Below are 19705 nucleotides of genomic sequence, written 5' to 3'. Positions count from 1 at the left end.
GCACTGCAAGGTGTGGAGGAAGGTACTATCTCTGAGTGTGAGCCTGTAGTTATTGTTGCATGCCCAGTCACTGTCTCCTCTGACGCACTGCAAGGTGTGGAGGAAGGGGCACTCCCTGAGTGCAACCCTGTCATTATTGTTCCATGTCCATTCACTGTCTCCTCTGACACACTCTAGGTGTGGAGGAAGGTGCTATCTCTGAGTGGGACCCTGTCATTATTGTTGCATGCCCAGTCACTGTCTCCTCTGACGCACTGCAAGGTGTGGAGGAAGGTACTATCTCTGAGTGTGACCCTGTAGTTATTGTTGCATGCCCAGTCACTGTCTCCTCTGATGCACTGCAAGGTGTGGAAGAAGGGGCACTCCCTGAGTGCAACCCTTTCATTATTGTTCCATGCCCATTTGCTGTCTCCTCTGACACACTCTAGGTGTGGAGGAAGGTGCTATCTCTGAGTGCGACCCTGTAGTTATTGTTGCATGCCCAGTCACTGTCTCCTCTGACGCACTGCAAGGTGTGGAGGAAGGTACTATCTCTGAGTGTGACCCTGTAGTTATTGTTGCATGCCCAGTCACTGTCTCCTCTGACGCACTGCAAGGTGTGGAGGAAGGTACTATCTCTGAGTGTGACCCTGTAGTTATTGTTGCATGCCCAGTCACTGTCACCTCTGACGCACTGCAAGGTGTGGAAGAAGGGGCACTCCCTGAGTGCAACCCTTTCATTATTGTTCCATGCCCATTTGCTGTCTCCTCTGACACACTCTAGGTGTGGAGGAAGGTGCTATCTCTGAGTGCGACCCTGTAGTTATTGTTGCATGCCCAGTCACTGTCTCCTCTGACGCACTGCAAGGTGTGGAGGAAGGTGCTTTCTCTGAGTGTGATCCTGTAGTTATTGTTGCATGCCCAGTCACTGTCTCCTCTGACGCACTGCAAGGTGTGGAGGAAGGTGGTTTCTCAGAGTGTGATCCTGTAGTTATTGTTGCATGCCCAGTCACTGTCTCCTCTGACGAACTGCAAGGTGTGGAGGAAGGTGCTATCTCTGAGTGGGACCCTGTAGTTATTGTTGCATGCCCAGTCACTGTCTCCTCTGACGCACTGCAAGGTGTGGAGGAAGGTACTATCTCTGAGTGTGACCCTGTAGTTATTGTTGCATGCCCAGTCACTGTCTCCTCTGACGCACTGCAAGGTGTGGAAGAAGGGGCACTCCCTGAGTGCAACCCTGTCATTATTGTTCCATGTCCATTCACTGTCTCCTCTGACACACTCTAGGTGTGGAGGAAGGTGCTATCTCTGAGTGGGACCCTGTCATTATTGTTGCATGCCCAGTCACTGTCTCCTCTGACGCACTGCAAGGTGTGGAGGAAGGTACTATCTCTGAGTGTGACCCTGTAGTTATTGTTGCATGCCCAGTCACTGTCTCCTCTGACGCACTGCAAGGTGTGGAGGAAGGTACTATCTCTGAGTGTGACCCTGTAGTTATTGCTCCATGCCCATTCACTGTCTCCTCTGACGCACTGCAAGGTGTGGAGGAAGGTGCTTTCTCTGAGTGTGATCCTGTAGTTATTGTTGCATGCCCAGTCACTGTCTCCTCTGACGCACTGCAAGGTGTGGAGGAAGGTACTATCTCTGAGTGTGACCCTGTAGTTATTGCTCCATGCCCATTCACTGTCTCCTCTGACGCACTGCAAGGTGTGGAGGAAGGTTCTTTCTCTGAGTGTGATCCTGTAGTTATTGTTGCATGCCCAGTCACTGTCTCCTCTGACGCACTGCAAGGTGTGGAGGAAGGTGCTTTCTCTGAGTGTGATCCTGTAGTTATTGTTGCATGCCCAGTCACTGTCTCCTCTGACGCACTGCAAGGTGTGGAGGAAGGTGCTTTCTCTGAGTGTGATCCTGTAGTTATTGTTGCATGCCCAGTCACTGTCTCCTCTGACGCACTGCAAGGTGTGGAGGAAGGTGCTTTCTCTGAGTGTGATCCTGTAGTTATTGTTGCATGCCCAGTCACTGTCTCCTCTGACGCACTGCAAGGTGTGGAGGAAGGTGCTTTCTCTGAGTGTGATCCTGTAGTTATTGTTGCATGCCCAGTCACTGTCTCCTCTGACGCACTGCAAGGTGTGGAGGAAGGTGCTATCTCTGAGTGGGACCCTGTAGTTATTGTTGCATGCCCAGTCACTGTCTCCTCTGACGCACTGCAAGGTGTGGAGGAAGGTACTATCTCTGAGTGTGAGCCTGTAGTTATTGTTGCATGCCCAGTCACTGTCTCCTCTGACGCACTGCAAGGTGTGGAAGAAGGGGCACTCCCTGAGTGCAACCCTGTCATTATTGTTCCATGCCCATTCACTGTCTCCTCCGACACACTCTAGGTGTGGAGGAAGGTACTATCTCTGAGTGGGACCCTGTAGTTATTGTTGCATGCCCAGTCACTGTCTCCTCTGACGCACTGCAAGGTGTGGAAGAAGGGGCACTCCCTGAGTGCAACCCTGTCATTATTGTTCCATGCCCATTCACTGTCTCCTCTGACGCACTCTAGGTGTGGAGGAAGGTACTATCTCTGAGTGGGACCCTGTCATTATTGTTGCATGCCCAGTCACTGTCTCCTCTGACGCACTGCAAGGTGTGGAGGAAGGTACTATCTCTGAGTGTGACCCTGTAGTTATTGTTGCATGCCCAGTCACTGTCTCCTCTGACGCACTGCAAGGTGTGGAAGAAGGGGCACTCCCTGAGTGCAACCCTTTCATTATTGTTCCATGCCCATTTGCTGTCTCCTCTGACACACTCTAGGTGTGGAGGAAGGTGCTATCTCTGAGTGCGACCCTGTAGTTATTGTTGCATGCCCAGTCACTGTCTCCTCTGACGCACTGCAAGGTGTGGAGGAAGGTACTATCTCTGAGTGTGACCCTGTAGTTATTGTTGCATGCCCAGTCACTGTCTCCTCTGACGCACTGCAAGGTGTGGAGGAAGGTACTATCTCTGAGTGTGACCCTGTAGTTATTGTTGCATGCCCAGTCACTGTCTCCTCTGACGCACTGCAAGGTGTGGAAGAAGGGGCACTCCCTGAGTGCAACCCTTTCATTATTGTTCCATGCCCATTTGCTGTCTCCTCTGACACACTCTAGGTGTGGAGGAAGGTGCTATCTCTGAGTGCGACCCTGTAGTTATTGTTGCATGCCCAGTCACTGTCTCCTCTGACGCACTGCAAGGTGTGGAGGAAGGTGCTTTCTCTGAGTGTGATCCTGTAGTTATTGTTGCATGCCCAGTCACTGTCTCCTCTGACGCACTGCAAGGTGTGGAGGAAGGTGCTTTCTCTGAGTGTGATCCTGTAGTTATTGTTGCATGCCCAGTCACTGTCTCCTCTGACGCACTGCAAGGTGTGGAGGAAGGTGCTATCTCTGAGTGGGACCCTGTAGTTATTGTTGCATGCCCAGTCACTGTCTCCTCTGACGCACTGCAAGGTGTGGAGGAAGGTACTATCTCTGAGTGTGACCCTGTAGTTATTGTTGCATGCCCAGTCACTGTCTCCTCTGACGCACTGCAAGGTGTGGAAGAAGGGGCACTCCCTGAGTGCAACCCTGTCATTATTGTTCCATGTCCATTCACTGTCTCCTCTGACACACTCTAGGTGTGGAGGAAGGTGCTATCTCTGAGTGGGACCCTGTCATTATTGTTGCATGCCCAGTCACTGTCTCCTCTGACGCACTGCAAGGTGTGGAGGAAGGTACTATCTCTGAGTGTGACCCTGTAGTTATTGTTGCATGCCCAGTCACTGTCTCCTCTGACGCACTGCAAGGTGTGGAAGAAGGGGCACTCCCTGAGTGCAACCCTTTCATTATTGTTCCATGCCCATTTGCTGTCTCCTCTGACACACTCTAGGTGTGGAGGAAGGTGCTATCTCTGAGTGCGACCCTGTAGTTATTGTTGCATGCCCAGTCACTGTCTCCTCTGACGCACTGCAAGGTGTGGAGGAAGGTGCCAGCTCTGAGTGTGCCCCTGTAGTTACTAATGAACGCCAATTCAGTGTCTCCTCTGATGCACTGTTATGTGTGGAGGAAAGAACGGCAGCATTCAGATTTGCTCATGTTTGATACCTCTGAAGGAAACCAATCTGACATAAGGCATTAGCACACTGCCAAAGACCATGTCTGCTGTTCTGAGGCAGCATATACAGAGGAAAATGTGAAAGTGTTTCTCCTGTCTTGGCAGGCTGAAAATGCCCCATCATTTATTTAGGGTGCAGAGCTGGAAAAGGGGAGAAGGAAGAGAACAGCGAAGCCAAAAGTAACAGCGCAATTTTCTGCAAAGAGTGGGGTCAGGAAATAGAATTAAATGTAGTATTAATCCTATTCAATGTAATAAACTTCTGGTAGAAGAATGTAGGCAATTTCAATCTTGTGGTGGCCAACAAGAAATTTGTCTAAGGGTCCTCAAAGGGAACAAAAGAGAATATGTCCAAAAATCCTGCTGAATAAGATCAGATTGCACTAATGAGGTCCAGCACCTAATGTGACCAATGAAATAGTGTTACTGAGGAAGACATTGAGGATACAATTGATACATTGTAACATGGGTTCAAAAATTGAAGAAAACAAATTACACTTTACATGAAGCATCAAAACATAGAAGTTCCCACAGTGTTTGGCATCTGATAGCGTGTAAATTGGGTATGAAGTGTCCATGAACAGACGCAGCCTGATTTGAGTGAATCTGCTGCAATCATGTAACATACGTGATGATATACATTGACCGGAAACAAACAAAAGCTTTGTAAATTGTTCCAGAAAATCAAATGTGCAATGTCCTGATAAGATGGCCATCGCCATTATAAAACGTAATTTTAAAGGTGGAAGCACCTGCTTGCCCCCTAGTTACAAACAGGTTTCTTCATGTGCCTACTTCCCAGTACCCAGAAAAAAAGCATCCGTGTAACAGTCATTGGCAAAGCCAATAGTGGTCCGATTTTGGCTGCTTGTCTGATGGTTCATTACATAATATTGCAAGCATGTGTCGCACTCGCCGAAACACCACTTTTCTGTTTCTTCCTCGATGCAGGAAGAGGCTCCCAGCCTCCCCTTCAGCCAATCCAAATGCTAATCTCATGCATGAGAGTAGCATCAGGATTGGCCTGAGGACACCCAGTTTGTACCGCCCAGGGAGACTGGGAGCCTGTGACTGCTGTTTCCAACCCAGCAACGCAGCTGGGTTTGGAGAGAGCTTCACTGCGCATGACGCTTTGGCCCGGCTAAGAAAGCTGGCCAAAGCGTCATGCACACTGAATCACAATGTTCACCACTCTCCCTCCTGCCTTGCACCGTGATGGCCCCACCCTCAAGCCTCATTCAATGGTAGAAAAATAAACGATAATATACATGTTTTATTATCCTTTTATGTTTTTAGGTCTCGCTGATCCAGCGCGCATGCGCTATCAGCGAGACATTTAGTAACTGGCATATAGAAGGGCTTTCTCCGGCCACCAACGAGTGGTTACTCGTGCGGCGCAGGCACCATCTTGCGGGCACCGTTACAGCTGCAATTACTTTCATTTTCGCGGCACCGATGGCCGCGCAGCACCGATGGCGGCCCGGCCAATGCTTGTTTTTTTTTACCATTTTCAACTGTGCATTTCTCTTAAATAACTAAAATATACTTGTGCTAGTGTACTTAAAATAAAAGCTTTTAAATCATAAAACTCTTCTTGATCTAACAATGTGTCAACATAACAGGCTTGGTCTTAGGAGTGTGGGAGCTACCCTGCCCAATGGCTTTTCTGTTTAGTGAAAATTACCTTGGCCTTTAGAACTTTGAAGTTCCCGACGTTGGCAGTATATTCATTTCAAGCATTGCAAGGCCCTTCTTCCTTCAGTTCATCACCTTGCTCCCCTTACACCCTCCCCGTCAATTGGTAATCAACTCTACAAATAACTACCATTGCAGGTGCGCAATTCCACTTCTTTTTATGAATTGCACCTAGAGGTGAGCGCGAGTCGGACTCTGACTCACTCCAAAATTGCGGCAATCAGCTGTGCATATGCGTCACAATAAACCATCACTGCACCTGGTTAGAACGTAGAGATGTAATTTGCTGCAGGAGCCTTGCTGTGTCGACCACGCAGCGGATGACCCCATGATGTCCCTGTGTCATCACGGAGCACAACGGTTACCACACTATGAAGCTGCCGTGAACCTCTTTGATTTGTGCATTTGGTCTATCGTTCTACAGATCATGACAAGTAATGTCTTTTTCACATGTAATTTTCATGACAAAAGAAGTAAAGAAAATATTTCTCACAGAAGTTTCTTCTATTTCAAGTTTGAGTAGCTCATGCAGTTCAGATGTGTTTAAGGGCCTTATTTTGCACACAGTCTTTTGTGTCCACTATCCCAGCATACGTTTGGGACTACATGCACCAGAATGAACAAGCATTGGCATAGTCAATAGGCCTCGCTTTTGGGACCTTATAAGTACTTAGTTATGCAGCACAATATCCTTGGTGCAACAACATCAACTGTTGCATGGCTAAACAGTTATAAGGTCCCAAAGGCGAGACCTATTGGCTATGCCAATGCTTGTTAGTTTTGAGGCTGACGGGGAGGGTTATGCTCCTCCTCCATAGTTGAGGAGCGGCCCTGGTACTTAGAGCAGGTATAGAAGTAGTTTGTCATTTTAATGCAGGTCATAGGAAAATATAATTCATATTGGTGCAAAGAAATCCCATTATATGCTTTGAATGACCAACTTGAAGATGAATTCTAAACATAAAAATGTTTTTTTTTAAATTACAAAATGTATCGAACACTTTTGAATCAAAAGTGCACATTTGGTCAGACACAATGGCATTACTCACAGTGCAAGAAAGACATTGCCTAAGGAGGTTTTTCCTGTTGTCCTATGATATATGTTTTAATAAGTGGAAGCAAAATATGAGTTGCAGCTGAAAAGATCAATGGATGAAGAGCCCTCCTTATAGATGTGATAAGGTACCCTCTACTATACATTAAAAGGATATAGCAAGTCATAGAGGAGTTCCAAGACATAAAGAGGTATGAGGCCACAGGCTGAGTGTCTTTTTTAAGGTCATGAAACTCCAGTTGACATGCAATATCCTTATAATGTAGGGTAGAGGTTACTTTATTCCTTACAATACTATGTATACCTTTCATATTTTATTAAGATTGAAAAGCACAGTGAGCTCAGTAAAAAATATTTCATATATTTTTCTATGTTTCTTTGGCAAACCTGTAAGCAAACTATTGAAATACCAAAATTTTAATTCTGAGTCAGAGTTATGTTTCATTTGTTGTGCTTTTTGAGTGATGTGGATTCATTTGATTGCTTGTAAATATTACCTGACATATCTGAATTGTTGAAATTGCATTGTTGTCCAAAAGTCATGGATATCACACTTATCTTTGTAATTGTGATATCATCAGTGTTTGGTTCAGGGGCTACGGGGTGAGGATGTGAGATGATGATAGATGTAGCTGGTTGCGTGAGTAACTGCTAGAGGAGAATGACACATTATGTTGTTATGTTTGTGATATTTATGCTGGGTTAAGTAAGATGGTTGTTTTTGGTCCCTGATGGAGGAGTAGTTAATGATCCTTTCCACTCTTAGTGCAGTGTTGGGTGCTGCTTGGTGGTCCCAAATTGGTTATCTCCCACATAACATTGATCCTGACTCTGACAGGCATGACATGGCAGGGTCGTGGGTGGGCTCCTGGTTGCAAAGACAGAAACTGCTTGGATGAGAAATGACTTAAACCTCCAGATGTTGCTGAAATAGTGCAAAGGCTTGGATTTGTGCATGCATCTAGAGAAACACATTTACCGTGCAAGAAAGTGTCTTCTTAACAAATACAAAATGAGGACAGGTTGGAGTGCATAGGGGGATAAAGTTGACCCTGTGAAACCCTAAATCATGGAAATCAGAACATGAATAGTCTCTTTATGGAGGGTGATACTGAAAAACGCGAACGGTGTATGTATCGCTGTAACATATGAAAAGCATGATTCGTTATTTGTGATTTCGGTGACAAATACTGTTGTGTACTAAAAGTGGTGTACAGTTTCCGTCCTGCAGTATAATCAATAAAAATGTTTTATTAAAAACTAGCCATGTTTAAATGGTGCCTGAAGAGTATATCTCAACAGGAAATGTATTGATAAATCATATGGAGAGGAAAAAAGAGAGATTTTAAAAAACAATAGTAGATATGTCCACCTGTATTAATTGAGGATCATGGGACCTATTCACCCAAAAAAAAAATTCAATTAGAAATGGTGAACAAAATTACCTCTCCTATGCTTTTTTTTTATTGTTCAAAACTGTTTTATTGCGAGTTACTTTCAGTACACCGCTACATCGCCTACAACCCGGAGGCCGGCAGCAGATCAATCGTATTCAGAATGTGACATTTAACAGTGTGACACAGCCTTGAGACTGACAACCCGGAGGTCCGGTGGCATTCAGTACATTTCAGTGCGACAGGTCGTGTACCGTATGTACGCTAAGTCTGACATTATAGCACAGTAGAAATTTTTTTATTATCTCGTATAGAACTTAAATTAATCTACCTACAACTATATAACTATCACTGCATCACAACATTCTCACTCCTCCTGTGCCATTCGCACTTTTCTATGTAGCTCTTAACATGGCTTTTCCTTGCATCCGCCAGCCTAACTAGTACTCCACGTCTGTCTCTGCAGCTGGCTGTGTTCTCCCCTTTAAATAGTCTACCAGGTACATCCAGTAGTCCCTGGGCCTAGAGGCGGAAGGCAGCTCCTCCTCAAAGGTATTCAGTGTGTCTTTGCAATACGTTAGATCTATTAACCAGTCTTTCAGCCTGGGGCATCTTCTGCTGTCCCAATGGAGCGATACTCTGCGCTTCACCATTAATAATGCTATCACACAGTATTTACGCTTGGTCGCGCGCACAGTTGGAACTAGACCCAGCAAGCACACCTTCGCAGAACATTCTATGGGCGTGCCCAACATAACACCCAGTGCCCCGTCACCTCTTTCCAATAATCAGCCACCCTGGGGCAATCCCATGCTAGATGCAAAAAATCAGTGTCCTCCATTCTACATCTCTTACATCTTGAATCATCCCTCAGCCCACAACGATGTAATCTGCGTGGTGTGTGGTAAATTTGGTGTAAGTACTTATAATGGATTATCCTTAGGTTCCCATTTGGGGTTAACATGTCAGTAAGCATGCACGTCCTAGCCCAGTCCTCAATGGTAAGTGGGTCAACCATTACAGTATTCCATTTGAGCCGCATGCGGTCGGTGCTATTTGCAATATCTTCCTGCAACCTGGCGTATAATCGAGAGACTATATGGGCCGCCGTGGGTGTCGTCAGCAGATACAGTAGGGAGATCTGCGGACTAGGTTCGTCAGGGTACCCAGTGTACAGTTCCTTCATCGCCCTCTGTAGTCGATAATAGATGAAGGTGAAGAGTGCCGTCTGATTGCTAATGTAGGTCAATGAGTCTAGTTTTTTGAACTGCCCATCCTCATAAAGATCCCCCAGTTTATCTATACCAGCCTGCTGTAAGAGTGTCATGCCTACCGCTTCTTGTGTAACTGAGAGTTCTGGGTGGTGTGCTAGGGGCAAGTCCGGCGCATAAAGTGGGAGTTTGCTCGCCTTTTTACCCATTAGGTGCCATGCCATGTTAGTAGTGTCGATTGTGTTTATGTCGTTTGCGTGTAGAGAAGGGCGTTTATATAGCAGTATGGAGGTCAGCGGGATGGGGTACGCATACCCTGCTTCTATCGCCACGTGCGACATGAATGGTATCTCGTGGTACCAGAAGAACGCGAACTGCGCTTGCGCACATAGGTAATATAGATAGAGGTCAGGCACCTTGAAACCACCCTGTGCATATGGTAGTGTAAGTGTTTGAAGCTGTATCCTAGCCTGCTTCCCCGCCCAAATAAGATTTAGAACCAGTTTATTCATATTACGGAAAACTGCTGCTGGCGGTTTGATGGGGATGTTGTTAAATAAGTAAAGGAATTTGGGTAGTAGCACCATTTTTACTATTGCAGTCCTGACTGCCAGTGAGAGTGGCAGTTTGTTCCATCTTTTTATTTTATCCTCCAATTCCGAAATCACCCTTCCATAATTTGTACTAATGACCAGTTCTGGGTCACGGGGATACCATATTCCTAGATATCTTGTGGGCTCATCATGCCATTCTAACGGGTAGTCCAACGTAAATGGGACAGTACTGTCTGTTAATGCCAGCACTTGGGATTTGGCCCAATTAATTTGCAGGCCAGAGTGCTGACCGAATTTAATGTATTCTCTCAACAGGGGGTTGAGGTTTTGGGCGGGGTCCCTTACGTATAGTACCATATCATCCACATAAAGCGATATGTGTAAGGGCCTTGTCGGAATCTGTAGGGCTGAATAATGATGATGCTGCCTGATTTTGCAAGCCAATGGCTCCAGCACCAGCGCAAATAGCAGAGGGGACAGGGGGCACTCCTGCCTGGTCCCTCTGCTTATTTCTATGGGGTCTGATATATAACCGTTTACCCTTATCCTAGCGGACAGACCTGTGTAGAGTAGTGATATCCATTGCGTAAACATCAGAGGAAAACCCATGCGTCTCAGAACTGCGTGTAAATACTCTCATTCAATCGTGTCGAAAGCCTTCGCGGCGTCCAGTAGGATCGCCGCGGCTTTGGTTTCAGGTGTCAAATAATGCGAAAGTGCGAACAGTGTTCTCGTATTATGCGTTGTTGACCTTTCAGGTATGAATCCCGACTGGTCGGGCCTAATTAGTGCAGGCATCAGAGGTTAAAGCCGTGTGGCCAGCAGGCAGGCAAGTATTTTAACGTCTACGTTAATAAGCGATAAGGGCCTGTATGAGTCACATATGTCAGGTTCCTTACCGGGCTTGAGCAGAGTTATAAGCATCGCCTCCCGCAGAGTATCCGGGAGGATTTGTTCCTCATGCGCGTCCCCATACATTTCTACCAAATGAGGGGCTAACTGATCCGCAAAGGCCTTGTAAAATTCCCCAGTGAAGCCATCCGGCCCCGGCGCTTTGCTGTTTGGGAGAGTTTTAATGACCTCGGTCACGTCTTCAACTGTGATCGGTCTGGACAGGTATGCTCTATGTCCATCTGACAGCCATGCCATTTCGACATCCGCCATATATTCTAGGATGGCATCAGGTGACACGGAGAGGTGTGATTCATACAGATGGCCATATGTGTTACGGAATTCTTCCAATATCCCCTTCATGTCATACCTATTCGTCCCTGCTTCGTCACGGACCGTGTGAATGTGTTGCGGAGTGCGGCCCGTACATATTTTTTGAGCCAATGCCCTGCCGGGCCTTCCTCCTTCACCATATGCTCTAGCTGTACCCCGTTTCGATATGTATTTGAGTTCTGCGTTGGCGTATTCCTGATGTTCAGTTAAGGTCTGTTTGATATCCCCTAGTATGGTGTCATCTTGAGTGCGTTCGTATCGTAGCTCTAGGTCGCTCAATTTGGACTCCCTAAGTCGTATTTGTTGTCTGATGTCTTTCAGTATTCCCGCTGTAGTACTAATACAATTCCCCCTTATCGTTGCTTTAAACGCTTCCCATAGTACCCCTTTGTCATCCGTCGTGGGAGAGTTGAGGACAAAATATTCTTCTATGGCGTTGTGTATTGTCTCCGTGAATGCAGTGTCATGTAGTGCTGTCGCATTGAATCGCCATGCGAATGGTGGTGGTGTGTAATGGGGTAGTTGTAATGACAGTAATACTGGGTTGTGGTCCGAGAGTGTGCGCGGTAAGTGCCTGATATCTGCCGCCCACAAAGACACATCTCTCGATCCGAACCAGTAGTCAATTCTAGACCAACTATTATGCACTGCCGACACATGGGTAGCTATTGTGCTCCCTGGGTTACGAGTTCTCCAGATATCACTTAGATGTAGCTCTTCAATAGCGTCTAGCAATTCAGCGCGTGCCTGTTTGTGTGTTTCTACAGTGTTCAGTGATCTGTCCACCCCATCTTGCAAGGCTATATTAAAATCACCACCCCACACCAAATGCGGAATATGTAGGTCGGAAATAGTGTGCCATAGTTTAGTGAAAAAACTGGGGTCATCCGTGTTCGGCCCATAAGTGTTAATGAAAGCTATAGACTGATGTCTCATTAAACCAATCGCTATGACAAATCTGCCCTCTGGATCTTTGATCACCTTTGATACTCGGAAATTAAGCCCCTTTCGTACAAATATGCTGACTCCCCTGGCATAGGACGAGTAGTTGGAGCTATGTATAGATTCCGCCCATCTACTCCCTATGGTCGCTGTGGTGTGCGCTGCGATGTGCGTTTCCTGGAGGAAAGCAATATCTATTTTATGTCTGGTAAGGTAACCAAAGATTAGACGTATTTTCTTGGGGTGATTCATTCCCCTGATATTCCTGGTGAGAAGATTTAGGTTAGTGTCTTTCACGTCGTCAGTGTGTTTCTCTGTTACATCTCAATTTCACGGCGCTGTGTCTTGCATGTGGTGTGCATTTCGGCCGTATACTGGTGTCATGCAAAGCTACCATCTAAGTTAGATAACGCAGGTCGGAGTTCGCAATGTTTCTCAGATACAGTGAATGGTAATGAACTTCCCCAACTGTTTCTCTTCTCCCCCCACCCACTTCAGCAACCCAATCCTGCCAAAGCCAATACCCCAAATCAGTTAAACAATAAAACCAACATTCTTCGGGGGACACCCAAGTTGGGGGTCCGCCAGGTTCACACGTCTCCATCCACATTGTGGATGTGGACGGGTAGACTGTCACATCACAGTAAGCAACATTGTGTTGTCAATAAAACCAAATCTGCTCCAAGTACCTGTGCCATGGTATGCCATGTGCGAGGGCCTCAGGCCCTTCCCCCAAAGTCTTCCATGCTTTCACGCTCAGAGTGCACTCATACGTTTCGCTATAGTGCTGCGTGGCTGCATCAGGAGAGCATCGGACAGTCACCATGCCTCTCCTCGATTGTACCCCTCTGGTCTTAATTGGGTTCACGCCCCTGAGCAATGCGTATTTCGTGTTAAGTTGATCCACCTCGGTCTATCGGACCGCCAATGTTCACAACCAGTCTCTTTGACCATTCAGTACATGTCAGAGTATCTACACTGGAACGTTTGTACAAATGCATCAGGTACATCGGGAGACAGGAAAGCCCCGTCTATTCTAATTAACCCCAGCTAACCTCCATAGTTCAAGCGTGCCTTTCACACAGTACATCGTGCTCCGTAGGGTTCCTATGGGTGAAGACAACTTGTCGTGTGTCTCCTTGGGCGAGCAAAGGAAAATGCATTGCAACTGCATACCCTCTCAGCTCTCGTCTTCATGCTGGTCTCCTCGCTCTGGCATTTTTTTCCTCTTGATCAGCTTTTTGATGAATTTGTGAGCTGCTTGCGGCGTTACCAAAACCGTTGATCTGCCATCTTGATTGACTTTGAGCTTTGCAGGATAGAGCATGGAGTATTCCACACCCAGATCCCTGAGCTTCTGTTTTGCGCACTGGAACTCCTTGCGGGCCAACTGCACAGCCATGGTGTGGTCCGGATAAAAGTCGAGTTTGTTCCCTTGGTGGGTGATGTCTCCTTTTTCACGCGCCCTCCGCAGGACCGAGCCCGTTCCACCAAGAACACTGTGGAAAAGGCCTCCTCACCAAAGATTTCTTTAAGTAGTTTCTCCACGTATAGTTCCATCTTTCCAGTGTTGGTCGTCTCCGGCAGCCCCGCTATGCGAATATTATTGCGGCGTGACCACGCTTCCAAATCCTCTGTCTTATTGCGCAGTGTGTCCATCGCTTTCTCCATGGCGGTGCAGGTTTTTGTGTTGGCGTTAGAGACATCCTCCACTGCCGATATCCTTGTTTCAGCCTCCACTAACCGCTCTCCATGCTTGTCCATTTTTGCGGCCATGTTGTAGACCCTCTGCGTGAGAGTGTCTAGTTTTCCATTCATTTCTTGCAGGCTGCACTGTATGGCCCTCAAAATTCCCTCCATTCCAGCGCTCTCAGTTGCCTCAGGGTCAGCGTCCGTTTCCGATTCTCCAGTTGCCCCTCTGGTCTGTTTCTTTGCCTCGAACTGCAGCTTCGTTTGTTGTTTTTCTGGTTTGCCCATAACGCCGGTTGCACCCGGTGATCCGCGTTTTACACGCTGTTGGGTTTGAGCGGCGTGAGTCTTTCTCGTTACCGTTGTCATTCACTGGCTGTGGAGCTCTCATGCACCGGGGATGCAGTCGTGCCCGCTTCAGCTCCAGAGTCCGTCTGGAGTACACTGGGCAGTCTATCTCCCGGAATAATGCTTAGTCTGTTTGCAGTGGCTCTATGGCAACTTCCACCATTACCGTACCACCCTCAATCGCGCTTTCTCCCGCAGTTGGCACGTTCTTGTAGATCACGACTCAGGAGCATATTTTGCGACGTACATACAGGACCTCGTTGGATGGCGTGGGCTGCACGCTGGATGTGCGTCGGTTCCAATGCCAATAGTTATGCTCCTCCAATGGTAGTTCTCGGGCTCACTCCGTTACCACGCACAGGGGGATGTGGCCGATGTTACCGCCATTCCCAGTCAGTCCCGCGCAGTGTCCAGCATCGCCATAGTAACATTGGTCTGTCACTTTCCCAATGGCCGCTAATCCTCAGACCACGCTCCACATCAGCTAGGTCCCTCGTGTCTCCAGTATGTGTGCCTGAGTAAGTTGCCGCTGTACACCGCAGTTCTTTGGGGGCAAGCACACATCCGACAGTCGCAAACGCCTCTGAGAAGGTCGAGACCCGAGTGTTGGGCTTTCCGGCAGTGTCAGATCTTCGCTGTCGGGAAGTTAGTGCGATAGAGTCACATATTTAATGTACGTAGAGGGCAATGGAGCGCTGTACTTCCGTGCGTTTCACGCTGACTGCAATTTTGTGAGCCGTGGAACGCATATCGCTATGTACTCACGGTCCGTTGTTCGTTGGGTCCGCACAAGAGTCTTTGCCCCACATTATCGCCGGACACTCCACGCATCTCCGTAGATGTCCTGAGGGCGCGGCAAGTGTCCAGGGGACGTCCGTTTGGTCCGCCACTTCAGATCGAGTTCGCCCCCATTTTGGGAGGTCGTCCGAGGTCCGCACCGTCCACCTCCGTTTTCGCCTATTGAGGCAGTTTCAGACCATGGAAACACACGCCCGGGGTCCTCCGCATGTTCCGACGGCTTATGCAGCAAAGCCCGTCCGTTTTAAGGCCATTGACATTCCGCTATCAGTCTCAGCAGTCTCCCGTCCGGCGGAGCTGTCTCAGGAGCCAGCCATCCCGCAGTGCGCCCTCTAGCGCCCCTCACCTCTCCTATGCTTGCCAGAAAATCACAAAGAGAAGATTAGCAGGCTTAAACGCTTTTAAGGAACCTGAGAACTCCACCATGAGCACGGAGTTCTCTGACTCCATAAATTCTTTTCAAGGGATGAGCACATGGGTGTTCCTGAGCATTCCAAGCTTGCTTTCTCTTGGAAGTTTGTGAACTCTCAGAAACTAGCATGACGATGTGTAATCACAAGCTCCTATCATTCCTCCTTCCAGCCTGAAAAGGATTTGTTTTTACTCTAGCCACAAGTTGGTGTAAATCCCTTTCCAAGGTGGGAAGAAGAGTGTATTGTCACCAAATTTGATGGGGGTGTAAATGACGAGATTTGTCCAAGGGGTATAATACTTCCATGGCAGATTAAAATGGGCATTTGCACAAAGGGAGTCCATTTCCTATTTGTGGAGTTCTCTGCCATGGAGAGTTGTGCGGAGTGGAAATGGAGTGCAAAGAAGAAAAGTGATTGGCCAAGAAATCTGTGTAGAAATCTGTGCCAGAAACTAGTGTGTACACAAAGCAAACACAAGGAGATGATGGATGGAGCGCTGAAATATTTCAGATACTCACCTCCAGTCACAGATCTGGGTTGAATCCATCATCATTTTTTAGCTCACTTTGCCACCTCAGTTCAGACCCAGCTATGTGCAAATCAGTCTTGACCCTGTGCCTCATGGGAACAGTCCAGCCCGAACTGCCAAGCCAGGTCTTCCCTGAACCAGAAACAAGCATCCTGGGACCGGTTTCTGGGTAACACCCTTCATCAGCCAGGCTAGCTTGAATCCAGTGGCAAAGTGAGCAAGGGACCCATTTCTGGGCATACCCTACCAACTAAGGATGAACAAAGCAAACACAAGGAGATGATGGTCGGAGCGCTGAAACTTTTCAGACACTCACCTCCAGTCACAGATCTGGGTTGAATCCATCATCATTTTTTAGCTCACTTTGCCACCTCAGGTCAGACCCAGCTATATGCAAATCACTCTTGACCCTGTGCCTGATCAGAACAGTCCAGCTTGAACTGCCAAGCCAGGTCTTCCCTGTACCAGAAACAAGCATCCTGGGACTGTTTCTGGGTAACACCCTTCATCAGCCAGGCTAGCTTGAATTCAGTGGCAAAGTGAGCAAAGGGCCCACGTCTTGGCATACCCTGCCAACTCATGGTGAACAAAGCAAACACAAGGAGATAATGGACGAAGCACTGAAACTTTTCAGACACTCACTCACCACCAGTCACAGATCTGGGTTGAATCCATCATAATTTTTCAGCTCAGTTTGCTACCTCAGTTCAGAACAGTGGGAACAGTCCAGCTCAAACTGCCAAGCCAGGTCTTCCCTGAACCGGAAACAAGCATCCTGGGACCGGTTTCTGGGTAACACCCTTCATCAGCCAGGCTAGCTTGAAACCAGTGGCAACGTGAGCAAGGGATCCACGTCTGGGCATACCCTGCCAGCTTAGGGTAACAAAGCAACACAAGGAGATGATGTACAGAGCGCTGAAACTTTTCAGACACTCACCACCAGTCACAGATCTGGGTTGAATCCATCATCATTATTTAGGCAGTTGATGTCTGGACTGTTTCCATGGGACACAGGGTGAATACTGATGTGAATATGGCTGGGTCCAAACTGGGTTGGCGTAGTGGGCAACAGAACAATGGATTTAACCCAGATCTTTTGACTGGGGGAGAATGTTTGCATTGTCAGCATTCCGGCCATCATTTGTTTGCTGTAACACTTTTCGCCTTAAGTGGGATGGTTATGCCTAGACTTGGATCTCTTGCTCACTGTGCCACTGGATTCAAGGTATCCTGGCTGAAGAAGGGTGACATACCCTGAAACTGGTCCCAGGATGCTTTTTCTGGACCAGGGGGGACCTGGCCTGGCAGTTCGATCTGGACTGTTCCCATGCGGCACAGGGTCAAGACTGATTTGCATATGGCTGAGTACAAACTGGGGTGGCGGAGTGGGCAAAAGAACAATGGAATTTCCTGAGATCTTTTGACTGGGGTAGAATGTTTGCATTGTCAGCCTTCTATTCATTATTTGTTTGCAGAAACTATTGTGTATGCAGATTCTAATCGAAGTTTACAAATTCCAAAAAGTAGTAAAACTACCCTGCGATAAAGATTAAACATCAGAGTGTAGTTTTACTATTTGTTTTTGTGCAGTAGCCCCCAAACATTTCTTAGGAAATTCGATTTATGTTCATTTTTGTGGGACACTATCTATTTGACCAAAATTATATCTTTTCATGGTATTACAATACTAAAACATGCCAAAAATTGTTTTTTAAAAATGGCCAAATGTTTATTTCATAGGAGTGCCCATTTTAATACTGAATTAATTTTCACAGAACCTCGAGTCCCAGTTCCATTGGATGCCATTGAAAGTAAATAATTCTCATCAAGCTATAGGTAACCTTCTTTTCGTGACCAATTTTGCCAGGGGTCCTGAAAGTGCTTCCAGGGGTCACAAGGGGCAAGTCTATGCTGTAAGATTGGAGGTCCCTGGTGCTGCCTTCATTATTTCAACAGTTCTGTCTGTCCCAAAAGGCTCTCCTACACAGAAGTACTGGACTTTGATGAAAGACTATTTTCAGCAACACATAGATCTTCTCACGAGTAACCTTAAATGTTAATTCTGCAATTACTGGCATTTGTTTCACATTGAAATCCCTTCAGGAATTTCCAGGGTTACTCCCTGGGAGTGTCTATATTGCTGGAGGCTGTGAAAGGGATAGTTTTAAAACATCCTTTGCTGGTGTCCCGTCTTTGTTTGCCAGCATCATCCCTCCTCCTTCTCTTTCTGTGTCATCCTATAAATCCCAGTCACAGGTGAAGCAGGGATTCAGATATTGCTGTAGATCCCACGATGAAGACTCCAGGTGCAATCTTCCTCCTTGTCGCCCTTCTTGGGTCCTACGAGGCGCATCCAGTGGAGGAAGAGGACTCATCTGCAGGTGAGTGAACAGGGATCATGCTCTCAGCCCCTGAAATCTGAGTGATCGAGATTGTGTCTTTTTCTGGAGGGCTGCCGGGGTCTGCTTTGCACCACAATGGTGTTTCCTGGTGGCGCGTGCTGCTGGATACTATTGTAGCTGGATTACTTTAACGTGTGCTGCTGGGAAGGAAGTAGGGTGTAGAGGAACATGGTTGGACATGATATTCCGTACACGGTTTTTGCCAGCTAAGGCACATCTGTGCTGTGCTGCATGCATGGTGCTCCCGCTAACATGTAGTAGTGGAAATTGTGCAAGTGAAACTGATGGCACTATTAAAATATTAAGCACACAGAAGCCAGAAAAAGTTCAGTCGTGTCTGTCCTTTTAGACAAGTACAAACACTGATCAAGACTATGTTTAGATTCTGAGTTTGACACTGTAGTTATTGTTGCATGTCCATTCACTGTCTCCTCTGATGCACTGTAAGTGTGGAGGAAGGTGCTACCTCTGAGTGTGACCCCGTAGTTATTGCTGAATTTCCATTCACTGTCTCCTCTGACACACTGTAGGTGTGGAGGAAGGGGCTCCATCTGAGTGTGACCCTGTAGTTATTGTTCCATGTCCATTCACTGTCTCCTCTGACACACTGTAGGTGTGGAGGAAGGGGCTCCATCTGAGTGTGACCCTGTAGTTATTGTTCCATGTCCATTCACTGTCTCCTCTGATACACTGTAGGTGTGGAGGAAGGTGCTATCTCTGAGTGTGACCCTGTAGTTATTGTTCCATGTCCATTCACTGTCTCCTCTGATACACTGTAGGTGTGGAGGAAGGTGCTATCTCTGAGTGGGACCCTGTAGTTATTGTTCCATGTCCATTCACTGTCTCCTCTGACACACTGTAGGTGTTGAGGAAGGGCCTATCTCTGAGTGTGACCCTGTAGTTATTGTGCCATGTCCATTCACTGTCTCCTCTGACACACTGTAGGTGTGGAGGAAGGTGCTATCTCTGAGTGTGACCCTGTAGTTATTGCTGCATGTCCATTCACTGTCTCCTCTGACACACTGCTATGTGTGGAGGAAGGGCCTATCTCTGAGTGTGACCCTGTAGTTATTGCTGCATGTCCATTCCCTGTCTCCTCTGATACACTGTAGGTGTGGAGGAAGGTGCTATATCTGAGTGTGGCCCTGTAGTTATTGTTGCATGTCCATTCACTGTCTCCTCTGACACACTGTAGGTGTGGAGGCAGGGGTTCCATCTGAGTGTGACCCTGCAGTTATTGTTGCCTGTCCATTCACTGTCTCCTCTGACACACTGTAGGTGTGGAGGAAGGTGCTATCTCTGAGTTTGACCCTGTAGTTATTGCTGCATGCCCATTCACTGACTCCTCTGATGTACTGTAGGT

This window comes from Lissotriton helveticus, chromosome 6 (assembly GCF_964261635.1).
Source record: "Lissotriton helveticus chromosome 6, aLisHel1.1, whole genome shotgun sequence".
NCBI lineage: Eukaryota > Metazoa > Chordata > Amphibia > Caudata > Salamandridae > Lissotriton > Lissotriton helveticus.
Note: the sequence above shows the minus strand (reverse complement) of the source record.